The sequence below is a fragment of the Chrysochloris asiatica genome, unplaced genomic scaffold (assembly GCF_000296735.1).
Source record: "Chrysochloris asiatica unplaced genomic scaffold, ChrAsi1.0 scaffold00126, whole genome shotgun sequence".
Lineage (NCBI taxonomy): Eukaryota > Metazoa > Chordata > Mammalia > Afrosoricida > Chrysochloridae > Chrysochloris > Chrysochloris asiatica.
In genome coordinates, this window is record NW_006408644.1 from 4,539,196 (window position 1) to 4,550,678 (window position 11,483).

An 11,483-nucleotide genomic window follows, 5' to 3' on the forward strand; every position below is an offset into this window, starting at 1 on the left:
TCTACTCTTTTGAGACAGTAATTGCAAAAACCAGGATACCACAAGTATTATTTTTCACTTTCATTTATGATTTGCTGGGGTCTGGCCTAGACAAGGGGGTGAGTACATGAAGGTGGGGTGTCTGGCGACGAGAGAGAGAGAGAGAGAGAGAGAGAGAGAGAGAGAGAGAGAGAGAGAGAGAGAGAGAGAACAGACACAAAGAAGACAGAGAAAACAGACACAAAGAAGACAGACACAGAGGTTTGATGCAAGCTGCCAGACAGACTGCTCGGTGGCAGACATTGCACACAGAACTAGCTCTGTCCCAGTCTTTTATTCTTTTTTCAAGGAGAGATTCAAGGACAGGACACACCAATTCACAGGAACAACCTTTAAGATATTTTCTAGGTACAACATGATTTTCTTAGGAATCTAACATTTTTATTTCTATAGGAAAAGGTTCAAGCAAGCTATTATAGATTAATCTTTAGGCCTAAAGGACGTCTAACATACTTTTAACACTTAGTCACTAGTGGGTAAAGGTGAAAGACTCAAAAGCTCATATAACGGTTGGTTTATAATCTCTGAAGGGATTTAAGCTGTTTTTCTCTACTTTGCAAGTAAAAAATATATGCATTTGAACAGGATTTCAAACATTTAGTTTTATTTGTTAAACTAGTAATTCTTTCTTGCTACAGTTCCAGGGAAGGTGAGAGAAGGGTCACAACCTTTCCAAGAAGGTGAGGTCTCACCTTCACATTCCTTATCCTCTATCTGGATTCAAAACCCAAATGCTACAATGTTACCTTCAAGGGGAAGAAGAGCATCTGGATCAAACTGATTAAACCCAGGGCAGTCTGAGGGAGTTGCCACCATTGTCCTTTTCCCAGAATCTAAACTGATTAAACCCAGGGTGGTCTGAGGGAGTTGCCACAATTGTCCTTTAATCCAATATTCCCAGATTTTACCACTCCACCTCAAGTGAATACCCCGGGCAGTTCCTCTTCAGAACCTCCCTGCTTAATCCCAGTAAACCTGTCCTTGTTCATCCTCTGAGGAAATTTTACTGTCTTGGTTCTAGGGCAAAATTCGGTTTTATTAATGTACATGGATAATGAAGAGCTCACGTTCTAAGTTAATATTAAACATAACTGAATAATCAAATAAGGAGCAGTTCTGACACTCATCCCAGGTGGCTATCGCTTGTACCTCAGAAAGATTCATTCCCAGGACCCTACGCACTGCCAACACAGTGGAGACATTAAGAAAGGCACATAAGAAACCATTTTCTCAGAAGCTACAATTACTGGAGTTCGAAGCATAGAATGAATTAATAGGACTAAAGCAAAGTATGCAGAGCTAGCCCAACAGTGAGTTCGTAAAAGCCAATGAACCCTGGATGTCCGGAGGTTACTTCCTTGGGCCCTCTGGATCTCTGGCTGGCAAGTCTGAGTGCGACCATGTGCTGGATTTTCGTCCATGACACCGGTCCTCAGCATCCCAGTACCTGCGGTCTGCAACAATGATTCAGTGGAATGGTCTTAAATTCTAATAATTGGTAGGTGGCAGATGCTAAAAAATAAAATAAAATAACTGAGATTACTACTGGGTTTTGCTACAAATATCTATTAGTTTGCTGTCTTACTATATCAATGAGAATATTTCTGTATCTTAATTCTATTTTGGGGGGATAATTGTGCTGTCCTTTTAAGAGCTTTGATGATATAACTGACCCCATACCTATCCCTTAATAATTTTGTCAAAAGTTTAACTTACCAGCACATTAAATTTCAGAGGGAAAAAGCAACAACCATAAAGAGAAATTTGCTGGAACTATGGAGAAATGCCATTATATGGAATGCAATACGTACAAATAAAGCTATAAAAATCTAAAAATCCACTTTGAATGAGGGAAAGGAATGGATCAAAATGCTGATCTCCTACAAATATTTCAGCAGCTTTTACAGTTAATCAAAAAAAAATATATAAATAAATAAAAGCTCTAGAAACCCAAAAATAATAGTTTAAAAAATTTTTGAACGTACCAAAAATGATATAGAAACATTTCTTATGAAAAATAATAGATACAGTTATATTAGTAAATTATGTATACTTATATGAATCAGGCTGCGAACCTCAGGGTCAGCAGTTCGAAACTACCAGCTGTTCTGTGGGAGAAAGATGAGGCTTTCTGCTCCCGTAAAGATTTACAGCCTCAGGAACCCTGTACAGGGTTGCTATGAGTCGGAACCGACTCCACAGCACATAATAACAACAACAACAACATTAATATCCAAAGAACAAGTAGTATGCAATCTAATTGATTATTTGTTGGTAAATTAATATATTTCCTAATGTATTTAGTAAATGTGTGTAGTTCTAAAGGAGTAAAGAGATTAATGATTACCAGCATAGTCCTTGAAATTGAGAAGAAAAAATAAATACAAGTGAAAAAGTCAAAACAACAAGCAGAATATGATCAAATATCAAACCGTATGGTCCAATCAATACATGGTATCTAAGATGCCTGTGCATACCAGGTTTTTTGTTGTTGTTCTTTTTGTCTTTTTCATATTTCCTTTGTATTTCTCTTCAGTAACTGCTTGACCCAACATCTTTCTGACTGCTCTATACAGTGTAAATAGACTAAATGAGGATAGGAAAAAAAATAATAAATAAAGAATTAAATTGTACAAATTATACATCTGTTCCAAAATATACTTACATTAAATTTAAAAATGCATCTTGGTGAGGTAGACAGTAAGTGATTCTATGCATTCCGGGAACATGAAGAGATCTGGGTGGGGACGCGTTAGCTGCAGGGACTGAGAGAAGTAGAACCCAAGCACATTTGCAGCAAGTTACTTATGTCAATCGCGGATCACACTCAACACGTAATTAGCATCATCTGTGAAGAAAATGGTGCATTTGGAAGGGGTCAGCAAACACTAGCCTCGATTTTGAATGTATTAAAACTTTGTAAAAATTCCAACAGCCTGTAGAGCTCAGGTCCCAAAAGAGTAAACATGTTAAGGTAAGCAGACAACTCTTTAGAACCGGGTCCTGCAGGCCTCTCCTTTTATCATCTGGTGTAACGCTTAATGCAGTCTTCCACTTTTTACTGGAAGTCCTCCTTGTCCCACAATTGATGTTCTGCTGCTTCAATAGTCAATGAATCATCGAAATTCAAAAGATCAGTAAAATGAAGAGTTTAATCCCCAAACATCCTTCAGCGTCCTTGTGGGAACCCAGCCAGTGCCATCAATCGAATGTTCTCACAGTAAACTCAGACAGGTGTCTCCTGTCTCTTTTATGTTGGGCTGCTAGATCATGGTCAAGCACTTCACTTTATAGGACACCACGTTGTACGCGTCAGGAACTTCAGTTTCAAACTGAAACTTTCCACCCTGGTAGTAACCGTCATGTGTGGACACAGCTGGCAAAGGTGGAATGTGTTGTCATCGAGAAAATGCACTGTACAGGTACAGGGTAAATTTGCTTCAAGTTCTGCAATCTTTTTGACGAGCAACTTGTCTCCCATGGACACCCTCTGGGTGGAGTCGGCCTCTGTAGCTGCTGAGCGGGACCCTTTGAGACTGTAATCCCGCTTCAATTTGTTTGCCAGAGGGAGCATCCCTGCTGCCTCTGGCCCGCCCCCTTACCCTTACCCCTCCCCTCCCCCACTCCCAGACCAGAGGGGCGGTCTGGGGTCCAACTCTATGCCTAGCCCGCGTGGCACAGTGGCAAGCTGGGGACTCGGTCCCTCACAGTGGAGCTGGCTTTGGGGCGGCGAGACCAGACTATAGATGCCAGTTTGAGACTGCAGTAGTCATCAGCATGAGCTGACATGCAAATTGGTTATTGTTAAGATAGATATTGTTTTTATAAGGGAGGATTATTCTTCAACTTCATCTCCCTGCACCAGCAGACATGCACATACACACACACACACACACACACACACACACACACAAAGGATTTTATTTTTATTTTTCCTTTTTCTAGAAAATGTATAAGGATATTGTCGTTAAGTTCCATCAATTCAGTCCCGACTTACAGTGGCTCGTTATAGGAAGTCCTGGTGTGGCATTGTAGAATAATGAACTGGACGGGAAGGTCAATTTGAACCAAATGGTTCACTGTCCAAACTCACAAGACACTCATCAGAAACCCTAAACAGGGTCCCTATGAGTCAGAACAGACTTGTCAGCACTTAACAACAATAGAGTTTCTGAACCACTGACCTTGTGGTTAGCGATCTATTGTTTATCCTTTAGCACCACACCAGGACAACTAGAATGCATATATGAGTAAGGTTTGAATTGAGAAACTAGACATAAAATTATATTAATTTGGAAGGTAATTTTTTTATTATTATTTCCAAAGTATGTACCTTTAAGAAATTCTCATTCATTTGGATAACAAGAAATGTGAGGGAAATGTAGGCAGCTACACTAATAAAGTTTAGTTGGTTTGTAATATAATAGATAAAGTAAAATTTTATAAATTGGGTCATGAACACTGCAAGTGTGCACAAATTGTTTGCAAATACTCTTACAGTTCCAACTGTAAAACTATAACACAGGTTTTTATAAGTTCCTTTAGGGTAAAAGTTACCTGTGATGGACGTACTTCTTGGAGAAAATATTCTCAAAATCTTAAGTACTTGTAAATTATTATTTCAAATAGTTTCTAAACTTATGCATATATGCATGCTTGTGTTTATAATGTGGCTGTGTGCCATGGAGTCGGTTCTGACTCATAGCTCCCTGTACAGGGTTTTCGAGGTTGTAAATCTTTACGGGAGCAGACCACCTCATTTTTCTGCCATGAAACAGCTGGTAGTTTTGAATTGCTGACCTTGTGGTTTGCAGACTGATTCGTAGTCACTACGCTACAAGAGCTCCTTGTTTATAAATAAGTTTATACTGTAGGCCTCAGTACATGCACAATAATTATATGTTCAGCTATAAAGCCAAGTTTATCTATATCACACAAACATCTACATACGCTTGTTTTTTTATATTTTTACATTTCTATATTTCAGAAATTTATCCATGAACATAATCAGAGTGCCAAACCAAACCAATAGAACTTATTCATAAGCAATGTAATTATCATGGTTGGGTATATCTTAAAACACAAATCAGATGTTGTAAAGATTTATTTCATCTGATTACCACTAGCACACATACTTGAACAAATCTAGGAATAAATACATCTTTTTTTTTTTTTCCAAATCTGCATCTACCACTGTCTATCAAATTACATTGTGTGAATACAATTTCATTTCATTTTATGTAAAAATATCACTAATCCCACCAATCCATCTCTCAAGACTTTCTTATAATCTAATTATGGTCAGTGGCAACACAAGCATTCCTATTTTTCAGTTTGATAAACTATAAATCTTCCTGGATTTCTTCTTTTTCTAAAAACCTGACAAATTCCAGTTTACCAGTCTTTTGTATTATTTGTCCTCTGAATCATTGAGATTTCACATTTTTCTTTGTTTTCCCCTTTCTTCCCATAGCAATTATTCTCAATAAGCTTTCCAGACTTGTCTATTTTTGCCAGTCTTCTAAATGTTCATATTCTATATGAATCTATTCTTTATCCTTTAGCAGTGGACTACAAACCAGTAGGTTGGCAATTTGAGCAAACCAGCCACTTTGTGATGAAAAGTGAGATATTCTCTTCCCTCAAAGTCTTATAAAGTCTTGGAATCCCTATACAGGATTGTTATGTGTTGTAACTGACTTGATGGTACTTAACAACATCAAGAACAACTAATTAAACTCATACAAGAACATATACTCCACTAAAGCGTATATACTCTGATTGTTCCAAATTCTATCTCCACTCTTGTCTTCTTCCTGACATAGAAATATGGTTTAAATATTCACACCAAACTTCCTACCCAAAGCTGCTCCTTCCATTCTGAATCCAAATAATTGATTTATCTTCCAGCCAGTCTTAAATCCTGACTCATGCTCTCATTCCCTCCTGCACAGAATTCCTTTATAGGTCATTGTTGTTGTTGTTGTGTGCCGTAGAGTCGCTTCCTACTCAAAGTGACCCTGAACAGGGTTTCCGAGGCTGTTAATCTTTACGGGAGCAGAACGCCTCATCTTTCTCCCATGGAGCAGCTGGTAGTTTCGAACTGCTGACTTTGCAGTTCACAGTCCAATTCGTAACCACTACGCTACCAGAGTCATAGAACATTTTAATTTTTTGTAAGGAGTATATCTAGCATTCAATGACTTTCCTTTTCCCTTGCCTCTGCCACTACATCTAACTTAAAAAAATAATTAATTCCTAACTTGGGCAAACACTGTAATTGTTTTTGTTTTTTGTTTACTTTGTGTTTTGTTTTGACTCATATTGTTGATATTTTTGGTGCTGTAATTAAGGGTCATGGAATCAATTCCGACTCATAGCGACTCTGTATAGGGTTTCTGGGGCTTTTTAAATCTTTGTAGTAGTAGAGAGCCTAATCTTTCTTCCATGTTCTCTAATATTCCTGTTGTTGTTGGTAAGTGCTATCGAGTTGGTTCCAACTCATAGCAACCCTGTAGTCCCAGTTCCAAGGAGCAACTGGTGGATTTGAACATTCAACCTTGAGGTTCAAACTGAACTTGTGATCCAGTGCTTCTCCTACAGCACGATACCAGGATTCCAATATTTTTGTTGTTGCTAAGTGCCGTGGAGTCAGTTCCCACCCATTGTTACCCTGTAGAGGGTTACCAAGGAGCAGCTGGTGAACTTGAACTGCCAACCTTGCAGTTCAAATGGCTTTGCAGTATGCCACATTAACCCACAGCACCACACCAGGACTCCAATATTAGCCACCTTTAATTTACCTTCCAAATTACCTTGAGAATTACCTTTGTAAAATCAATTAGACTTCTCTACACCAATAAAGACAACTCTGAAAAAGGAAATCAGGAAAAAAAAAAATGAACTTACAATATTCATCCAAAAGATGAAATGATAATGAATAAATCTAACCACAGAAACAGACGACCTACACAAAGAAAATTACAAAGCACCACTACAGGAAACCAAGAAGACTTACAAAATGGATAGGAATGCTCATGGATAGGAAGACTTAACATTGTGAAAATGTCAACAGTACCCCAAACAAACTATAGATATAATGAAATCTCAGTCCATATTTCAACATAATTATTTAATGATCTGAAAAAAAACTGATCATTAACTTTATATAGAAGGGAAAGTTTCCTCAGTTAAACAAAACATTACTTAAGAAAAAGACAAATTTGGAAGCGTCTCATTTCCTGACCTCAAATCTACTACACAGTCACAATCGTCAAACAACCTGCTATTGGTACAATGATAGATTAATAGAACACAATTGAGAACCCAGAAGTAAATTTATCCACATACAGTTAGCTGATCTTTAACAAAGGAACAAAACACATTAACTGAGGAAGATAGTCTCTTCAACATATGGTGCTGGTAAAACTGGTAATCCATTGATAGAAAAATTAACCCTCTCCCCACATCTCACACCCTAAGAAAAAGTAAGCCAACCACATGGATCAAAGAACTAAACTTAAATCTTGTTGTTGTTGTTATGTGCCATGGAGTCGGTTCCGACTCATAGCGACCCTGTACAGGATTTCCAAAGCTGTAAATCTTTACTGGAGCAGAAAGCCTCATCTTTCTCCCATGGAACAGCTGGTAGTTTCAAACTGCTGACCTTGTGGTTCACAGCCTGATTCATAACCACTACACTACAATGTAAATCTTACAACTATAAAAACAAGCAATGAAAAAACAGGGAAAAACTTAGGGGCTTTGATATAATGCATAAATTCACTGTCAAACATAACTAACAACACACAAACAATGGAAGACATAATAGATGACTGGGATCTCCTAAACATTAGACACTTGTGTGCATCAAAAGATTTAGTCAAAAGAATAAAAAAAGAACCCACAAACTGGGAAAACATTGTTTGCGATGACATATCAGACAAAGAACTAATCTCTAAACTATAGAAAACTATAATACCCCTATAAGAATAAAACAAACAGCCTTACTAATAAATGGATAGAGGACACCAACAGACAACTCACCAGAGAAGACATTCAAGTGGCCAACACAGCCTAGTCCTACACCATCCTCACAATTATTGTTACTCTTGAGCCCATTGCAGCTGCCACTGTGTCAATCCATCTTGTTGGTGGTATTTCTCATTTTCACTGAACCTCCACTTTTCCCATAATGATGTCCTTCTTCAGTTACTTGCCCCTCCTAATAACATGTCTGAAGTCTCACCCTCTTAGCATCGAAAGAGCATTCTGGCTGTACTTCTCTCAACACAGATTATTTGTTCTTTTAGAAGTCCATGTGCGCTCTGGTAGTATAGTGGGTTACATGTTGAACTGCTAACTGCAGGGTCAGTAGTTTGAATCTACAAGCTAATATATGGGAGAAAGATGAGGCTATTTGCTACCATAAAGATTTACAACCTGGAAAACTCTCAACTGCACACAGCAGCAGCAATTAATGCTTGCTAGTATACTTTTACCATGATGTTTCTTTTGAAGTCCTGTGAAATTGTAAGATAAGTACTGGAGTGCTTACCACAAGGTTGACAGTTCAAACCCACCAACCAGTCATTGGAAACCCTACGAACTGGAATTGACTCAACATCACTCAAAAACAACAGTGACAAGTAGTCAATGGCACTTTAAATACTCTTCTCCAACAAAATAATTCAAATACATTGATTCTTCTACAGTCTTCCTTATTCGTTGCCCAACTTTCATATGCACATGAGGTGATTGAAAATACCAAGGTCAGGTGTAACATAGTCCTCATACTGACATTTTAACTCTTGAAGAGGTCCTGTCAAATGGCATATGCAATATGTCATTTGATTTCTTGACAGCTACTTCATGAGTGTTGATTGTTTCTTTTTTTTGGTCATGGGTCATTAATGTCTAAAATTTCACATCTGCTCTTGAGATGCTTTCTAAATTCAGGTGGGATATAATGAAGGTTATATTGTGGCTTTTGTGGACTTGTCTTAATGTTCTTCAACTTCAGCCAGAACTCACATTTGAGCAATTGCTTGTCTGTTCAACAGTCAGCCACTGACCTTGTTTTGCTTTTTTGGGGGTGTACTCAGGAATATATGATAATTTAAACAACTAAAGGGCACATTCTGCATGTCTGCCTCTTGGCCACCAGCACTCAGTCTTTCTCTTTCCATGAGTCTAGAGTCCTCAGCTGCTCTCTCTCTCTCTCTCCATGTCCTCATCTCTCCTTCCATCTCTGGTGTCACTGCTTCTCTGGATAGGGTCTCACATTCTTCTCCTGCTCATCTCTCTTGATGATCCTAGGGTCCTCTGTTCCTGGAATGCAAGATTAACTACGCCACCCTTTTTGTTATAGAATTTCTAACTTTACAGTTGTGACCGTCGTAATTAGTCATGATAACAATTACTCGCTATTGAATCATAATAATCTTATCCCTATCTCTCTCCACCAAACCCATTTAGAAAAGTTGAAAGCCATTCACTGGGGATTCTGCTTTGCTCTGCACACTCTTAAACTAAACACCCTCTTGAAAACTTGTAAACCAGTCACTTCATGCCTTTGTAGTCCCCTAATTTTAAGTAGCCAATGTCTAAATTGGCCGTCCCTATCAACCCTGTAGACAGAGTGGATAGGATTGATACTTGAAGTGCAGACTCCTTCCCTCTCAGTTGCTATTTTGAGCTACTACATCCATAAGTATAGGTCAAGTACATAAAATTGTAGCTATTTACATTTGTTTCCTTTATCATTTTTTTTTTTTTATCTTCCTCTAGTCAAGTTCTGATCATCAAGCCTTTGAGGCTAGGTCAAATGGGTCCTAACTGTAAGTTTAGGCATTTTTGTACATCTCATTTTGCTTCATATCAACTGGATGTTTCATTCTCAGCTCAAGCACTCTGTGGCTATGTCCTTGTCCATGGGCTTAGGAATCTTCAGCCCTAAACGTTTATTTTGTTTTTTTGTTTTTTTCCTGTAAAATTTGTTAGATTTTAATTAAGTAAAGACATCATTAAAACAACAGACAGACAGCAATTTTTTCTAATACACCCAAAAAGACATTATCAATATATTTGACTACTTAAATACTGAGATATCTTCAAAAGTTGTATAAACTAGAGCAAAATGGAAATGTAGAGTCCATTAAAAAAAAAAAATTGGAATTTCCAGTCAATTACCACAGATTATTAGACAAAATAGGAGGCCCTTCTAAGCAAAGAATTCTGTGCAACTTCAACAATCAAACACCCATACTGCCAACTTCTTACTCTGCTTTGATTGATAATTTTGAGTTTTACCTCTATCTTCCCCACAGATGTAGTCAGTCTGATTCCTATGTATTCCATCGGTGAGGTCCGTGTGGAAAGTTGCCTTTTATTTTGTTCAAAAATTACTCCCAATGAATAAGTCATTCATCTTTCAAAATTATATCATATGATCTCCACTATCACTTTTATCACTAAGGCCATATTTTTCAAATACCAGCTTTCCCTTTTGCTTCTAATCTTCACATTCAAACCACTAGTAATTATCAATGTATCTTGATTTTATGTTCAATCAATTTCAGATTGAAAAATTTGGCAGAATTTTTCAATTCCATCACTTGTTTTAGAGGTTGGTGAATAATTTGAATAATAGTTGTATTAATTGGTCTGCCTTATAGGTGTATAGATATTATACTATCACAAGCAGCATTGTACTTCAATATGTCTTGAAATTTTCCTTTTCACAATGAATGCAATGCCATTTCTCTTTAATTTGTAGTTCCCAACATAGTAAAACATATGAGTGTCTGATTCCAGACGGACAATAGCAGTCTATTTTAGATATCCATGATTGATATTCCAAGGATATCTATCAAACTTTATGCATTCCATTTCATTTTTGACAATTTCCAATTTTCCTAGATTCATATTTCATACATTCCATGCCCCAATTATTAATAGATATTACAGCTATTTCTCCTCATTTTGAGTTGTATGCTCTCAGCAAAAGAAGTTCCTGATAACTTTACTTCATTAACGTCATTATGATCAATTTTACTTTAAGGAGTCAGCTTTTTCCCTATTGAGTACCTTTCAACCTGAGGGGCTCATTTTCTGACACCGTTCTGACAATTCCCTGTTGCTATTCATAATGTTTTCATTACCCGTTTTAGAGATGCAACTTAAAAAGTTGCAATACCATCTCACCCATACATTAATAGCAAAGTTCATATAAATGGGAAACAAACAACAACAACTAATGTGGAAGAGGGTGTGGAGAGACTGGAACATTCCTGCTTTGCTGTTTAGACTCTAACATGGTGCATCCACTTTAGAAAATACTATGACGCTTCATCAAAAAATTGAAAATAGAAATGGATTTGTTGTTGTTGTTAAGTGCTGTCTAGTCAGTTCCAACTCATAGTAACCCTGTATAGGGTTTCTGA

At 37.5% G+C, this 11,483-nt stretch overlaps 1 pseudogene; it reads right to left on the reverse strand.

The window, feature by feature from the left end:
* Nucleotides 1-3,061: 3,061 nt before the first annotated feature.
* LOC102837867 lies at nucleotides 3,062-3,613 on the reverse strand (annotated as a pseudogene).
* Between the last annotated feature and the right edge of the window lie 7,870 nt (nucleotides 3,614-11,483).